Genomic DNA, 18,612 nt, shown 5'->3' with positions numbered 1-18,612 from the left:
AGCAGACTGACCTCTAAAATGCAGCTTATAAAACACATTCTTAAAGCCTCTTAACCCTGCTCACTCTTTCCACATGAGATCATAATCTACTGCCTTTCTATAACATTTGGAGGTAATCTCTGAAAATAAATTCCCTCGTAAAGATTTTCCAATCTCTTAAATTGATACTGGAGAACCTACCACAGTCCAGCTTCCTTTGTACCGCTTCCCCTCTCGCAGCCTGCACTGTGTCCTGTATAAATGCACCCCGCCTCACGGTGCCCAATGTTTGGAGCCCCACTTACCCCCCAGGCTGACCATTTCCATCCCTCAAGACTCCTCAGCCATCCTCTTCCCCAAGAGCTTCTCCTGACTGGAACATCCCAAGAAAGGTTAAAAGTCTATCTCCAGCCTTACTGTTAAAGTTCCTAAAAACCGTAACAGTATGATGCAAACTAGCATATATCAGATGGAAAAACAAGGTCCCCTTATATAGCACAGGGAACTATAGTCAATGTACCTGTGATAAACCTTAATGGGAAAGAGTATTTTTTGAAAAGGATGTATATATGTATGTGACTGAATCAGTCATACAGTAGAAATTAACACAACAGTGTAAATCAACTATACTTCAATAAAGTTAATTTTTTAAAAACCATAACAGCATGGAAAATAGCACTCAGATGTCAACTCGGAGTCTTCAAAAGTTGTTAATACTGTATTTTTGCAGATGCTAAAATAATTGTATGAAATCTTCTATGGATCCTATTTTTGTCCTTGAGCTACCACACTTTGATCCTCCTGACAGCAAAATTTTTTAAAGATCTGTCATGATTCTTCTCCTATAGCCCCATTACAGTCAGGCTTCCTCCCCAGCACAAGTACCAAAACCATCCATCAATGTCACCGACAGCCTCCATGTTGCTAGTGAGTTCTCAAGACCCATCTTCCTTGGTCTATCAGCAGAATTCGACACTGCTGGTCACTCCCTCCTCCTTGAAATAGCCTCCAAACTCGGCTTATCATCCTTCAACTGTCGGATCAGGGTGTGTCCAATTCTGAGATTCAGGTGTTGATTTCTGCCTCCAGAGAAGTCCTGATTCAGCGGTCAGCTATGCCAAAGTAGCCATGACAACACCATGTCAAGGAATTCATCAGGCTGGTACTTATTAAATGTCACTCTATACCATGTGCTGAATGGAGACAACCACTTGGAGAGAAGGCACAGAGTGGGAATCATCAGTAATCCTAACAGAGCAAAGGACACAAAAACAAGTCAGATCTGGGCAGCACACATGAAAATTACCTCCTCCCACGAGTGAATAAAACCAGGATGTCCTTCGCCACTGAGAAATACATCTCCTTGGAAGAGTTGTCTCTCAGGAGATGTTAACTGACAGCCTTTGTCCACACAATCCTCTCTAAATACCCAGAGGACTAGCTGTATTTTCAAGAACAGTCAAGTACCCATGAGAAAAACTTGTTTTCTAAACAAGTTGGAGCATACTCATTGATTCTACTTCACTGTAGTTTGCACTAAGTCTGAAATAATTACTAGCAGAAATCATTACTGTTCTGGCTATAGAAACTCATACATATAACTGAACAGAAAGCAGTGACAAGCCACTTTTAAAAATGCCAAAAACATTAATTCTACAATCAGTAGACTTGTCATTGGATTAAAAAATAAATGTGACACAATACTAACAATTTTTTAAAAACATTTCACTTATAGTATGTACATATAAAATAACCAAAGATTTGAACAGTAACAATAAGTTTACATTATGATGAACAAAAATCCAGAAATGAGAGACAAAGTTCGCAACAAGTGGCTGGATAGAGGACTACCAAGAAGCAAATGTCCCCTCCAGGCAACACTCCCCAAGATGGATCCGAGCCCAGAGAAGAAACCAGGAGACAAACCCACACACAGAATCACTGCTTCTCACCCAAAATGACTGGGGAAAAGATGGAGGGGATGTTTCCATGATCAGCTAGAAAGAAAGCACAGAGATTTGATAAGATGCAAATTGCAAAGGGTGCTGATGCCCACTCTATCCCAGGACACAGAAAGAGAAACAGAAAAGGTCATAATGAAAGAATGATTCCTATCCAAATTTCAAGAAATCTCTCACCACTCCACAAAGAGCATCACCACACTGTTCAGTTCAGTCGCCCAGTCATGTCTGACTCTTTGCGACCTCATGAACCTGAGCACGTCAGGACTCCCTGTCCATCACCAACTCCTGGAGCTTACTCAAATTCATGTCCATTGAGTCAGTGATGTCACCCAACCATCTCATCCTCTGTTGTCCCCTTCTCCTCCTGCCCTCAGTCTTTCCCAGCATCAGGGTCTTTACCAATGAGTCAGTTCTTCCCATCAGGTGGCCAAAGCATTGGAGTTTCAGCTTCAGCATCAGTCCTTCCAATGAATATTCAGGACTGATTTCCTTTAGGATGGACTGGTTGGATCTCCTTGCTGTCCAAGGGACTCTCAAGACACCACACTGTACAACAAGGTAATGAGTTTTTCCAAGTGGTGACACACAAGGGCTGCATATTTTATGCCCATGTGAGTTTTAAGAAAAGCATCTGCAAATGGAAACAGTACCCTACTCTTGCCTCAATCACGGTGTATAGTAATGGTCTGCTGCTGCTGCTGCTGCTGCTAAGTCGCTTCAGTCGTGTCCGACTCTGTGCGACCCCATAGATGGCAGCCCACCAGGCTCCACTGTCCCTGGGATTCTCCAGGCAAGAATACTGGAGTGGGTTGCCATTTCCTTCTCCAGTGCATGAAAGGGAAAAGTGAAAGTGAAGTCGCTCAGTCGTATCCGACTCTTAGCGACCCCATGGACTGTAGCCTACCAGGCTCCTTCGTCCATGGGATTTTCCAGGCAAGAGTACTGGAGTGGGATGCCATTGCCTTCTCCGAGTAATGGTCTATATCCTGTCAAATCTTCAAAGGGGAATAGACTTGGAAACGTATGACTAGAAAATTCATATTGATCCAAAAAAAAAATTGAGTATAAGCACTGACAATCATGACCTACTGTGAGAAATTAAAATGTATCAGATAAAAAAAAAAACAGTTAAAAACAGACAGACCATGGGTCATAAAATGAAACATAAAAATGAGTTGTGAAGGTTAAAGAGGGAAAGAAAGCATGTATACCTGCCGGTGACTCATGCTGATGTACGGGAGACGCTTCACAACACTGTGAAGCAATTTTCCTCCCCTTCAAAATAAGGAAGTTAAAAAAAATGCTTTGTGAGTTCTGAAGAGAAAAAGATTACATTCAGTGAGGAGATTTGGGAAAGGTTGGTGGTGAGGTTTTAGGAGAATCAGATCCCAGAAATGGAGGGATGGAATGAAGGAATGAAGAAAGGAAGGAACTTCCAGAAAGTAAAATAACAAATCACCACAACAAAAAGAAAAGGAGTCAGAAATCAGAATGGGCTGGACCTTATTAAGAGCAACACCAAAATCTATATGATAACAGCACACTGACTTCAAAACTCCTAAGAGAAATGTCATACAACATAGAATTCTAGACCTCACCGACCAGGTATCAGTAAAGCATGAGTGCCGGTAGAAAACAACATTTTCAGAAATGAAGGGTCACCAAAAAGTTACCCTCTCTCTTTCTCAGGTGAGTACTAGAAGATGTATGCCAACAAAGACCTAACCATGAATGAGGACACCATGGCATGTGAAGCAGGGGACAGACCCATGAGAGAACCCACAGGATGCTTACCAGGGGTGGGAAGAGCAGGTCATGGTGGGAGCTGCCGTCGAGACAGGCCAGGAGAGGACTCCATGCAGTTCAACACAATGAGATGCTACTTAACAGCTGGCCAAGCTGGGATGGAATTAGCTGCAAGTTCACAAAAAACCAACCAAGGTGGGGGGGGCATTGTTCATTCCAGAGAAAACACAAAAGTTGTCAAAGAATGAGTAATCAAGGTAGCTTATGTGGTTCAGCTCTGAGCAGTTTAAAAGAAAATAATGTGACATCAAACATCACATTTGTGTGTGTGTGTGTGTGTGTGTGTGTGTGAGAGAGAGAGAGAGAAATCCAAGAAGTGGTTGCGAGAGAGGGAGGCAAAGCACACACAGGGCAGTGAAACAGGGTTAAATCTTCCACACTAAGTCAAAAGACAGATAAAAAGAAGAAGTAATGTAACTGCTCACATAGAAATATGGAGGAGAACATGGAAAGGACCAGGCACAAAGTTGGAAAAGACAACTTCTCTAGGAGGTGCCGCTCTTTTTCATGAGAATCCTGGTAGAACCACTTGACTCTGAACATCTATAATGTTCAGAAACCAAAAGGCAAAAAATTGTTTGAAAACATCCTTAAAATAATGGGCATGGTGGCACAGGGCTTCAAGGTTAGCATTTGTCCATCCCATGAGCCAAGGAAAATTATGTTGCAGAGACAAATGAAGTCACTGGTAATGATATCACAAATAGAAAGCATATTCTCTTTAAAGTCAGTAAAAGAGCAATAGAAAGTCAGTAGGATTGATGCCTCATACTAGATTATCTTGGTAAGTATCTTTCCAATCTACTTACACCAAAAGCAAGAAACTTTAAGTATGTTGTAAAGTTCTTTTTTTTTTTTTTAATGAACATTGGTAGTTCAAGATAGACATGATATAGTCCTCCCTCAGTATGGGGTTCCAAGACTTACAGGGACAGCAAAATCCACAGATGCTCAATGCCTGGTACAAAATGATGTAGTATTAGTATATAACTTACCACCTCCTCCTGTATACTTTAGATGATGTATAATACCTAAAACAATGCAAGAACTGTGTAAATAGTCATCTGTGGGGATGGCAAATTCAAGCTATGCTTTTGGAATTTTCTGGGATTTTTAAGAATATTTTCAATTGAAATCTATAGATCAATTGATCAATCTCTGCTGCCCCCCTTTTACACCCCAAACCACACCCAACACTCATGACACCACCTCACCACCACAACACAACAGAGCAAACCACAAACCTGCTGCCTCCCTTGAAGGGTAGACGGCTTCATTTAATACGTCGATCAAAAAAGAAAAAGGCAGCCTGAAGCCAAAGGTAAATTCCAACCTCAAGGAAATAACTGTCTGGCATTCTGCTTTATTAGAACCAGCACATAATTACTCTACAGTCGCACATTAGCCCAGCAATATGGGAAAACAGCCCATGATTGACCTCTGTACCTGTGACACTACTTTTATAACAGCAAAGACATCACCCAAGCCACGGATGCTCCCCAATTCCTGCTCGACTCCATAGAAATCATCTAACAAAGATCACAGAGTTGGCTTGGGACAGAGCCAAGGCAAGAATGAGAATGTAGTAACCCCCAGTTAGATTTGCATTATATTTGTGTGCACCATCTAATGTGATGCAAGGGTTTATAACCCCCATTTTCAGATGAGAAAATTGAGACTCAGAGAGCATAAATTGCTGCCAAGAAGTCACAACTAATAAACGCTGTCAGCCAAGACTGGGCCCCAGGTCTGCCGATGATTCCTAGCCCTTTCTCAGACCCACATGGGTGGTTTCCAACAGCAGCATCACAGTTCCTCTTCCTACAGCCCGTTCTCTCAATCTCTTCCCAATAGCATCATTTTTTAATGTTTTGCATAGTGAGTAGGTCCATAAAATATTTATTTTAATAAAAAAGCTCTGATTGTTTAAAAAATCAAGTTTGAAAAACCACTCACCTAAGTATTATATTACAGTTTGAACCTCATCCTAGTTGAAGCAATGGTTCTCTAAGTAGGATTCCATCCTGGATCAGCATCACCTGACTACTAGTCAGAAGTTCCAAATCTCAGCTCTACTGAATTAGAACTTCTCAAGGCTGAAATGCTTTCTATTTCTTCTAGGTACTATTATTATTATGTTTCAGCTCACAAATTCATGGGCTCATGCTCTCACGAACACTTCTTTTCTTTCCCACACCATGTGGCATGCAGGATCTTAATCCCTTGACCAGCTGTCAGATCCGTGCCCCCTGCAGTGGAAGCGCGGTGTCCTAACCACTGGACTGCCAGGGAAGTCCCATGAACATTTCTTAAATTAAACAGATGTTTGTTACCACATCTTAAAAAACATCACCATGAATACATACATATATATTTCACATTCCTGTGATGATCACATAGATGATTATACATGTAATCACAGTCAGTGTCAGATATAAACTCTTTCTCAGAGTCATTTCACCTCAAAGCTCTCCCGACACCCAAACATCAACCTCTCTCACTGGACACAACTTTGGGAGCTGTCTGAGTTCCCCAGGGAGCTTGTTTTGATTACTTGCCAGGAAATTTTAATGCAATGAATAAAAGGATATCCATTTGGGAATAACTGATAACTGACAATATTTTTATCAAGTCCTATTTTAATTCTAATTTATGAAGCTTATATCCCTTCTCTTCCCCCTAAAATTAACATTTTGTCTTCATTCCTACTGACAGTACCATCCTCCTCTGACTTAACCTAATCAAGCCATAAACCTCACCTCCCCACAGGAAATACAGGGGACAGAAAATCAAGTCAAATGACACCACAAGGAAACAACCAGACAAGTCCAGAATATGAGACCTTAATAACACAACTGCACTGATTTCTTCTTTAAAAATGCACACTGTCTAATATCTAGATGCAATGTATGATACTAGAGTAGATCCTGCATCTGGAGAGAAATTTTATTAAAAAAAAAAAAAGCTGAGACAATTAAGAATCTGTCATATCATGACAGAATTGATGAATGGAAGATTTCCTGGAAGTGATCAGTACGTGACCCAGGAATTTAAAATGTTTGTCTACATGGTCAAGATGTATATAGGAAATCAGATGTTTTAATAAACAGTAGTACAAAATAGGAAAACAGCTACACACCCAACAATTAGAAATTGAGGACATATAATCCATGAAACACTGCACAGTAATTTAAATACTGTGCACAGAACACCATGAAAGGTATCATCTCATCTTTAGCCTGAAGAGAGTGGAATATGCAGCCGTAGACAATAGGAAAGAACTGCTAAACACAATTCTGATTTTCCATAAGAAACATATATGTGTATTTTATAATTTTATCACCTCAAGTAACAAGTGAACACATCCCTTCCTTTCCCCTTCCTTCTTCTCTTGTTCTCAATAATGGAATCACCTTCTAACTCATCTCACTGCTTCCAGGCTCCTCTCTTAATCCTCTCCACATCCTTAGACTGCATTCATCTTCAGAAAACAACTATTTCATCCTGTCCCTGCCCTGTGATGAGTCACTTCCAGTGACTCACTACATCCTAAATACTAAAACCCAACATCCTCGGCCAAGCACTCAACACTCTCTCCAAGCCTGCTTTTCCGGGCTCTCTGTGGATCCTACCCCAAGCACCCAGAGCCAAGCCCAAGACAGAGCAGGTGCTCAGTAAATACTGGTTCCTTCCACTCCACACAGCTGAGAGAATTCACCCCACGATTCCAGTGACCCAGGCTGTCCATACCTCTCCCGACCAAGATCACAACCACCTTCCTGTGAAATGGCCCCCAATCCCAAAGCATTCATCTAGACCACAGATGTGTCACATAATAGCCTATTTCCTTGCACATGCATGGTGATGTTTTTTATCTCTAGAAAAGTTCTCCAAATGCAGGGACCATCTTCTTCTCTTTAGCACAAAACAATGAACAAAACACCACGTTGTTGCACAAATAATGTATAAAATATGTATAATAAATAACCCAATTGGACAAAAAAAGAAATTTCAACAAGACTTTCTCAGAAAACTAGAATCCACAAACAGGCTTATGCTCCCCTAACCACCAAAAGAAACCCCATGGACATGGGCACCTTGTTGGGATCAATGCCCCCTTCATCCTGTATCCTCTGACTTCAGAACTCGCTCAAGAACCTCAGTGTGACTATCCTGGCTGACACTCCAGATGGCCTGAGCTGTGGGGAAACAAGCCTTCCAGGTACTCTATCCTTCCAATGTAAAGGAACCCAATTTCCTGCAGAAACACCTTCATGCTCACACGCAGAGCTGCGTCCCCAGCACCGCTGGCCTGGAAGACCAGGCAGAAGCGAGTTTATGCTGGTCACACCTGCTTACAACCTAGAAAAAGGAGAGCCAGACAACAGCTTACTGGGGCCAGCCATGTCCTCCCCGATCACATTCTGGTGAGGGTCAGGATGCCCAGGGCAAAGGGTGGGCGGTACTGTCACCTGTTGGGCCAGAGGCACTGGGAAGGGGCATGAGACAGTTAATGAGGCTGAGACCCAAAACCAGCATGGACCTACAGGAGTGTTCTCCCCAGCTCCAAGCCTCTCAGACCCGAAACCAGCATGGACCGACAGGAGTGTTCTCCCCAGCTCCAAGCCTCTCAGACCCGAAACCAGCATGGACCTACAGGAGTGTTCTCCCCAGCTCCAAGCCTCTCAGACCCGAAACCAGCATGGACCTACAGGAGTGTTCTCCCCAGCTCCAAGCCTCTCAGACCCAAAACCAGCATGGACCTACAGGAGTGTTCTCCACAGCTCCAAGCCTCTCCTTCCAGGCCTGGGGACCACCAGAGAGCTGAAGGTGGGTGCCTGCACTGGGCCTCCCTGGGCCTCCGTAACCCTCCCCAGACTCCACGAGGGGCCAGCCGTGGGGCCACTCATGCACAGCGATGGTTTTCATGACACTCATTCAAGGTAAACGCTTCCGGCTCCATGTGCAGATGTGAGGCCAGGGGAGCAGGAAACCCAACTTGTCTGAGATCATCAAGGAGGAAAGGAAGTTTCAGCTCAGATGTCACTCTGACTTCTCAGCGACTGCTGTGCTCTTTTGGACACACTGCTTCTTGCACAAAGATCAAACGGATTTGTCAGGAGGACGCGGGAAGAAGGGAAAAACTGATCAGGATAGAGTCCTTTCTTTTCTTTCTTTCATTTTTTTTTTTTCACTTAGAATGGAAAAAAAAAAAAAATGAAAAATATATAACCTAAGTCTACATGTATATATAGACTTGACTAACTTCAGTATAAGGAAGTAATGTTTTACCCCCATGTTACCTATAAAGACATAAACATTTAAGAAGCATGTCATTCCAGCCATGCACCTGGAAGTGTTGGATTCCAAGCTGCAGGAAAAAAAGCAAAAAACCCATAACCATTAAAGGGCTTCCCAGGTGGCGCTAGTGGTAAAGTATCTGCCTGCCAATGCAAGAGACATAAGAGACCCCTGGGTCGGGAAGATCCCCTGGAGGAGGACAGGGCAACCCACTCCAGTATTCTTGCCTGGAGAATCCTATGGACAGAGGAGCCTGACAAGCTACAGTCCATAAGGTTGTGAAGAGTCAGACACAACTGAAGCGACTTAGCACACACATACAACCATTAAAACCAGGCCTCAGACCCCTCAGGGCAGAGACCCACCCTGGGACATCAGCAGCCCACAGCACCTGTGCAGATTAGGCAACAACTGAGATCTTCTCAAGTGAACTAAGATGCTGAATGTTTTTCTACTGTTTATAAAGAAATAACCAACCTAAGAGATCCTCAAGGTTCTCACCCAGTTTCACAAAAGAAATATCTCCCCTCTCCTATTTACTCTCCAACCAGCCAACAAGAGAGGCTGACTCAGACCAAAAGGAATTTCTCCGACGGAAAGAAAGCCTCCCTGAAACATGATAAACTCTAATAGCGCAGAATTCTAAAACAAACCAACCAAATTTGACCCCAAAGCAGCTCTCCGCTCCCCCATCCTATGACTTAATCCAAAAACCACCTCCCAGTTTTTCTTTAAAGATGTTATCTCAAGTTGCTTAAAAATCCACAATTAATTCCTTACATCTGGCAGTACCCAACTGGACTGAATCAGAAGAATGACTCTTGAACTAATAGAGGAGACTGTGAGGCAACGGTGGGTTTTGATAGATAACTTGCACCTACCTGGGGTCTCCTTTTTAGAAGCCTGGGCACACAGCCATCCAGCCGCACTCTGTGGCCCCTACACTCAAACGCGGCATAGCCCTCGCTGCGCAGGGTCCGGCGGGGAGGGCCACAGCACCACCACATCACAGGGGTGGTCCCAAGGCGGGGGACAGCAGATGCTGGTGCTCAGAACGCGGCTCCAGCTGCAGGCACTCGGGAGAGTGGAGGGGCCTGTCCCAGTGTGTCCTGGGACCGCTGCTGCCAGAGGTGGAGCACCCTCCTCCTCCCAGGACACTCCCAGCATGGGTCCAGGGCGGGAGCTATGATGGTATCTTCAAAAGATGTGCCAGAGACCAGAGTCCTCTCGGAGTCTCATTACCATTGACATATTTGCAGGCAAGGAACACGCATTGGCTTTTAGGATGATTTTCAGCAGAGAAGAGAGTGACAGACAGACAAAGTGCACAGTCACCACAAACACCGAGATCCAGGCCGGTGAATCCACGGCATCTCCTTGTCACTCGGACTTGCTATAGCTCGTTCGTACCCTCCTGGAAAGCCACTCGCACCTTTTCCCCCATGGAAAGCTTACCCAAATGTCAATTCCTGCTAACATCTACCTCTGCACAGCATCAGTCTCCAATCTCATTTTGTCTCCTGCCCTATCTCTCCATAGCACTCACAACAGTGTCTTGAAGATGTGCGTGTTTTACAATATCACCCTGATCAAGCCTCAGGACCTGATTCACACACTCATGGAGCATCTATTCAATGGAAGGCACTGAACAAACACAGGGTTACAGCAGCAAATGGCCCCTAGTCCCAAGTCACTTAAACACAGCCCCACACCCCAAAACTCATCGGTACGTGTTACTGGTGATCCCATACCAAAGATCAATTTGTATTCCTTTGCTCATCTGTTTCCAAGTGCGTTGGCACTTAAAATTTTTCCTTGAAAATCCCTAGTGTGACTCACAAACTTGTCTGGCTTCATCTGGTCAATTTCAAATTCATTTGAAATGGGGGAATTTGAAAGAAAGGGCTTCAAGATCCTTTATGAAATATGTGAGGAGATTATAGAGGTTAATGCCATATCATTTCTTAGTCCCTTAGATACACAGTTAGTTTGCTGTCCTTGTAAAGTTTTCCTTTATGAGGTATTTGAAATTTAGTTAACTGTGCCTTCAATGTATGACTTCTAAGAAAATATGATGCACAGTGTTTCCAAAGAAACAAAACAGAATGCTAAGGAGTACAATCGAAGCACTAAAACAGGAAACATAGCAGTCACAGACCCAACACATTCTGCATCCAACCTAAAGTCTCTGATAAAAATCCTGCATGGAAGTAAAGAAACAAATTGGCTGTTTGGGAACTCAGGCAAAACCTAATTATACAACCAGTAATTAAAGCATGAAATGGACTACCTCAAACAACAATAAACTGTGTCACTATAAACTTATCAGACAGGGTGGGAAGACAGCAAAACAGAAGCAAAGCTGGTTTGTGAAGCACTGAAGATGCATAGATACAGTGGACTGGGCACAAAGGCACAGATTTAATGACACAGGCACCCAGTGGGCAGGTAGCCTGTCTATCAAGAGCCACAAAGAAAAGGCAGTGAAAAGACCCCAGGGACTCAGTGGCCCAATGATGCACAGTCATTTCCTATCTGCAGCCACTCGAGGCCGTGTGTGTAGCAATGAAGGAGGTAAGTTATCACTGAGGGTCACACATTGCTTAAGCAGACACAAAAATTGAACACACTCCAAATAGCTCTCCTTTTCAAAGTGGAAGGAAGATAAGCATTTTCACAACCACCATAATCTGATCTTGAAAGCAACTCGTCATACAAAATTAAAACTACCTAAGCTCCCCTACCTACAACATCCTCTGCTGAGCACATGTTTACAGACATATGTCCTGGCAATAGCAGAGTTCTGAGCTGTCGATCCATCCACCTTTCCAAACACAGCGAGCCTTCTGATGGCAGCAGAACCATGCTCTGCACCATCCCGAGTAGGAAGCAGGAAGCAAGGCTACGGGCCCATCCAAGTTTCTGGAAGCAGGAACAGTTCTGTTCTGTTCTGTTCTGCCAGCAGGAACAGTTGAGGATATGAAAGAACATCCATTAGGAGGCTCCTAATGACTGAAAACACCGTACTCTTATTACCCAGCTTAACAGCTGCAAGTGACAGGATGGCATGTGACATGCCACCAGCCAATGAAAAGCTTAAGGCTCAGCCTCAAAGTCAAGCTTGTGTTTTAGGATAAAGGGGTCCAGCCAGGTCTATGGAGGCCCCTGCCCTCCAAGACTTCAAATCAACTTTGGGAGGTAAACTACAGGTGTGTGGAAAGTTCACTAACAATTCCTAGGTATCAAAATTAAATGCCAACCAAGTGGTACAGGAATTACAAAAACAAATACCAGAGACAAAGAACACTTCACAAAGGAATTATGTCCCCTCAAGGGGGGGACATCTTCAGACAAAGGTGAGGAGGCCAAGATGTACATGGCATGTTTGGACAGCGGGGAGTAAAGCCCAGACATGACACACACACACACCCTCAGCACCAGTCTTGTATTCGACTCCTCTCTTCACAGGATCGGGATGTGGGGAGCTGAGCCGCACACACAGGAACTCTAGGGGCCTGGCTGCAGAAGAGGCTCTCTAAACCTGAGTGGAACTCACTGACATTCAAGCCCCCAACCCAAACATCATCTCCAGCTTTGTGTTTGCTCTAAACAACTATTTAAGCAAGCTAAGATGTCACCCACAGAAGCTGCACATGTGAACCCACAGTTTGAGATCCAACAAGCATTTTGAAAGACCCCTAGTCACACTGGTTAAAATTCCAAAGTTGTAAGGATCATGGGATTATCTTGGGTTACATTCTCCAACGCCTCATCTCTCCTCTTTTTAAAATGAAATCCTATATGGGCTTAACAGTAAAAGTCCTTCAGACACCCCCTCTCAGCCTTGCAGCAGTACTTTCTGTTTATCAAAAGACTAAAGTGAAAAGCAGGTCAACAAGACTCCACAAGGAAAACAGAAAACCCGTCTGACATGTGCTGTGTGAGCCAGAGAAGCATCCCCACCTTTCAGTCACCAGCCCCACATACCGGCGGCATCAGGCGTGTCCAGCCCAGCCCTCTGACCACATCCCACCACCAAGACAGGGCTCTGTTCACATCACAGCAGAGCCTGGACTAGCACACAGGAGACTGAAGTAGCATAACATCAACATATCCAAGCATCTCAACACCAGAGCCCATTCTTAACTAAAAATCTCCTACAAACAAGAGGCAAAGTCCATTTGGACCAGGTGAGTGTTTGTTTTGACACAAAGCCTCTCTGGGGCCCATCTCACAGTCACGTGACATTCCTGCAAAAACCAGTCTCCATTCTGGAAGGAACCCCACACCAGGGTACTGGCACCAAAATTTCAGTTTATGGTGCAAGATATGTGGGAAACAATTGCTCCCATGGGTAAATATAAATAAAGCATAGACTACTGGCACTCATTTTTCTTTTTTTCCCTTTACTTTTGAGAAAAAAAAAAAAGTGCCTTGGAATTGATACCATTTTGTTTGTACCTTGTCAAAAATTCTTCTCACCGCATCTAAAATAATACCTATAGATACACATATAAATGCCACTAGAGTCCTAAAAATGTGCCCAGTTATTTAGGAAAGCAAAATCCATCTTAATTTAAATAAGATAATTTGCCTTTAAGGACTGTCACTGTCATTTAATGAGAAGTCACAATGTTATGAACTAAGAAAGAAATTTTCAGACTGATTTGAGGGCACTTGACACAACTTTGAGCCCCATCACAGCAAAAAGGCAATGGAAGTACCTTGAGAAGGGCGATGCATTATTTCTGAATCTACAGCAAATACTCAAGCCCCCTTGGCAAAGCTTATGGAAAGGTATATGATATTGAAGCAAATTTGACTAGGTTACATATAAATCCTAAGCAAGGTCCACTCTTCACAAAAACCAGTGACAACCAAATGAAATCAATTCCAGGGCTGAGGAGACTACATTCTAAAAGTAACAGAATTCTAACCTTTCTATCCTGTATCTCCATGCTGTCTTTGAAAAGAGTCAAACAACTGTGGAAAGAATACAGTGTAAATTAAACCATGTGAAAAGAAGGAAAATGATGGAGGCTAACGCTGCAGGGATGTTTGACTGGCACCTGGGTTTAGCAAGACAGCAAGCAGGAGGACACGGAAGAACTGACCCCTTTCCTGCAAAGATGGGTGAGCAGGCTGAGTTGGATGAGGAGGGGCAGGATTGGGGCTGAGAGGTGGGGGGAGGGGGTCCCTCTCCCTGTGAGTGTCCAGTGTGCACAAGGGATGACCAAGTGACCACGGAACTCAATCTCCACAAGGTCAACAGGCCAGCAAGGCACTGAGGTTCCACTGCTCAAGCCACAGAGGCTGCTGGAGCATTATCTCCTGGAGCTGTGAGAAGTCATGCTTTCACCAATCAGGACAAGACTGAAGAAGAATGTGAGAGATCTAACAAGTAGGTGGATTCAGTAACTGATGGAAGATACAAAGCATTAAGTATCACTGCCAATCTGCGTTAGATGAAAAAAAAAAAGGTGTACTTGGGTTATACCAATACCTTTAATGAAGCATATATTAAATTGCAATCATATAAGCTATAACACTAGAAAAACACTGGCTTTGTTATTTTCTAAATAGTAATAAGTAAGATTTCACCCACCGCCACCACCCTTTCTTTCACCCTTGGACTTCCAGGGAAAGTCACCTACAGAGAAAACAAGTTATAGTTTATCTACTGCACATTTTAAGAGTAAATTGGTTCAGTGCAAGGGGTCCCTGCCAACCACAATCACAGGAAGCATTCATGGAGGCATCTTGACTGACAGGGACAGAGGGAAAGACCTGGCTGCTCCATCTCCAGTGTGGGCAGGGCTACTCACACTTCCTCCTCATGTCAGGACACATTCTCAAGGCCTCCATCTCAAAAACTTTTAACTTCAAATTATTTGCTTCTGCATCTGGCATATGCAGAGCTTGTTTAAAACCCCATTCCAAAATATAATCATCTTAACAAAGCACAGCCAAGAGCAGGGTGTTCTTAGGTCACTGGTCTTGTTTGCCAAATACGTATATTGACTTGAAGGGTAGAGGCTGCCCTTGATTCACATGTAAAACCATAAGAGGAAAAGTAGTCATTGACAGCTGAAACACACACAGCAGCAGCAAGCAGCAGCAAAGTCATCACGCCTATTATGACTTTCTGGAGTTTTTCCCGTTAAACAAACACAGTGCCTTACTAACTCCCCAGATTTTCTCTGTCAGAAATCGTCTTTCAACTTCTTTCAACTCCGATCACTGTATAATTCTAGCAATCTCGTGAAAAACATAATGTATTAAGTATCAGTCAGATCAGAATAATTAATCTTGGCTTTATTATGTCAAGAAAACTTTGAAACTTCTCAGTTTCACTAGTTCAATGTTTTGGAGGTGGTGGGGAAAACCCAATTACCTCATAAATTTTGCATTATCCTGGTACATTGTGTTTTAAAATACACTCAAGTATTGATCACAATGATGCAGCAGAGGTACTGAAGGTACCCATTGCCCTGGGCTTGGCAACTCCACAGGGAGCCAGGAAGGGGATGGGGAGACAGGACTGGGATGGGGAGGCAGGATGGGGATGGGGAGACAGGACCGGGATGGGGAGGCAGGACGGGGATGGGGAGACAGGACCGGGATGGGGAGGCAGGACGGGGATGGGGACACAGGAAGGGGATGGGGATACAGGACTGGGATGGGGAGGCAGGACCGGGATGGGGAGGCAGGACCGGGATGGGGAGGCAGGACCGGGATGGGGAGGCAGGACGGGGATGGGGATACAGGACTGGGATCAGGAGGCAGGACGGGGATGGGGAGGCAGGACTGGGATGGGGAGACAGGACAGAGATGGGGAGACAGGACCAGGATGGGGAGGCAGGATGAGGATGGGGATACAGGACAGGGATGGGGAGGCAGGTCGGGGATGGGGATGCAGGATGGGGATGAGGAGGCATGATAGGGATAGGGAGGCAGGACCAGGATGGGGAGGCAAGACCAAGATGGGGAGGCAGGACAGGGATGGGGCTGCTCCGTCCCTCCTCAGGGGCTGCCTTACACTCTAGGCCCCAGGGCAAAGGGATGCTGCTGCTGGGAGTGGGTGCTAAAGTGCCTTTGACTCTCAAGCCCACGTTCCTTCTGTTACTTAGAGGATGCTGGATTTGTGACTACTACTAAAACCCAGAGCCACCAGCAGAGTGCACTCTGCGAGCAGAGGTTCCTTCCCTCTGCGGAGGGAAACAGTTCTTCACCCCAATCAAAGCAAAATGCATTCTTAACTGATACTTCATATTCAGCATGGGAACAATTTAATAAGAAATTATAATAAACTCGTGTTCATGAGAAAATAAACAGGCAATTTGAGGATGCTACAAAATAAATCCTATACTGTTTAAAACATTTTTCTATACAAAACACTTTTTAAGGGTGGGGTAAACCCAGAGCAGTACATCTAGAAGCTGCATTGTGGTCTACGACTTTCTCCATGCAATTAAAATGTCCTTCCAAATCATGCCCACGTTGAAGGACTTGTAGAACCATCCACTCTCTCATGATGGTAGAGACAAAGCTCTTTATTTCCCTTCAGTTCCCTACATGACTAGGTTTTTCAAAAAAAAGCTCATACATTTCTATTTTTGTTAGTAAAATGTTTCTAAATTTATTAGTACTTTTCTAAAGTTGTTTGTAAAAAATTAAATTATATGTAATAAACCTCTCTGTTCCTAACCTCCATAAGCTATTTAAATAACTTGATTACTGGGACTTCCCTGGTGGTCGGTCCAGTGGCTAAGACTCCAGGTTCTCAATGCAGGGGGCCCAGGTTTGATTTCTGTCCAGGGAACTAGATCCCACATGCTGCAACTAAAAAAAGGTCTCATGTGCCACAACTAAGACCGGGTACAGCCAAATCAATAAATATTTGTTTAAAAAATAACAATTATAATTACAGTAAACATAGCACAGAAAGCCACAGGAACTGCTACGGTGAATATATATATATTCACACATATGTATACATACACACGTGGTGCAGAACAACTCCGGGATAAGCCCGCCCTGCAGCAGGTGTTTCCAGAACTCTTGCACATCGTAGAGGGTTCTGGCCGCCATGGTCTAGGACACGCTGTGGAGCAAGTGCACAAACAGTAGAAACGCCAACGCTTTGAATCAGCCTCATGAGCTGAGGGGCTTCTGTGGATCATCAACATGAAGGGAGGGTTAGCTGCTTCCAAACAAGCAACAGAGCCTGGAGTCAGCGTCCAGGCTCTGGGCCTCACTGGAGCCAACTACTGAACCTCTTCTCACAGCACTCTCCTCGGCTGAGAAATGTGAGTAACAGAGAGTCCCCAACACACATAGTGGTTAAAACAATTACAGGAGTCTAAACCTTTAAAGCAGTTAAAATAGCTCATGGGATTGAGTCATTGCTCAGCAAGTTTAGTTACTATTATTATAGCCAAGGTTCCTTCCTCAACTGTGGATGGGTATTGTACATTGCAAACCCTACACTTCTGGGGTGAAAATATCTAGGGCCAATCTACTTCAAAAGGGAGTGAGGTTGTACACAGCAGTTCTCATTCCTGACTATCCGAAACACCCACAGCTTTATTAATTAGCTACCCAACACCCCAACCCAGACCATCTGGTCTAGGAATGAGCACGGGGAACTCCCCCCACCACCCCATAAGGGTTATAACTGAATAAAAAGGTTCTGTGCAACCCAGAATATGATTTCCTTGATGTGGACTGACTCTGCTGTCCTGGGTAAGTGCACTCCTGGTTTATAAAGAAATCCCCTGTTCCCCTATTCTCAGCCCTGCAACAGCTACACACACTATCTAAGCATAAATTTCTCTAGACTGAGAATTGATCCAAGCTTAAAGGGTCAGTACAGATCATCAATTAGCTCCTCGTAGATTTCGGCCTAAATGTAACCATCAACAGCCAATCGTCTCTGAGCCAGATGTAATATAACATTTCTAAAGCTCTTAGTGATAACTACATTTATCCTTAGAAGTTGGCGGTTTCCTAAAACAAAAGCTGATTTCTCTTAGACGTAGGGGACTGGCGAACATTTCATCTGTCCAGCATCTTCCGTGAGCCCAGCCCTGGATGGGGCTCTATTAAGGCCACAGTATCCCTGAGCCCCGACAGCTGGCAGCTTTCCACAAGATTCTGCGGACTGGAGTCAGCTCTAGTCCCTGATTGGCCAATAACTAGCTGTGTGCGCTCAGGCAATTAAAAGCTCTGGCCATTTCCCCATCTGTAATCACAGAGGAGCAGCACAAGATCTAAGGGCCCCACTACCCTGAACATATATCATCCTGTAAGCCACAGTAACTGGAGCACGCGTTCCCCTTCACAGTGGGCTGGGCCAGTCCATCGTTGGGAGAAGTCAAGCTTACACACTCTGGCACAAGAGTCCCAAGCACACATGACTACGAGAACCGAGAAAGCAAATGATGGGGGTGGGAGGGGGGTTCCGGCAGCCTGGAGGGGAAAATCAGGCGTGTGTGGTGGGCTTGCTCCTGCTTCGATGCCCCGGGTCTCAGGAGAAGCTGCACATTGTGAGGGCCACGGG

At 44.3% G+C, this 18,612-nt stretch overlaps 1 protein-coding gene across 28 annotated transcripts in view; it reads right to left on the bottom strand.

Moving 5' to 3' along the window:
• The window catches only part of PARD3 (par-3 family cell polarity regulator), a 598,386-nt gene that overhangs the window by 473,514 nt on the left and 106,260 nt on the right, over positions 1 to 18,612 (bottom strand). The gene's annotated exons all lie outside the window — the stretch shown is intronic.

The sequence above is a fragment of the Giraffa tippelskirchi genome, chromosome 13 (assembly GCF_054371585.1).
Source record: "Giraffa tippelskirchi isolate mGirTip1 chromosome 13, T2T-mGirTip1v1.2.pri, whole genome shotgun sequence".
Lineage (NCBI taxonomy): Eukaryota > Metazoa > Chordata > Mammalia > Artiodactyla > Giraffidae > Giraffa > Giraffa tippelskirchi.
This window is presented reverse-complemented; position numbering and strand designations above follow the sequence as displayed.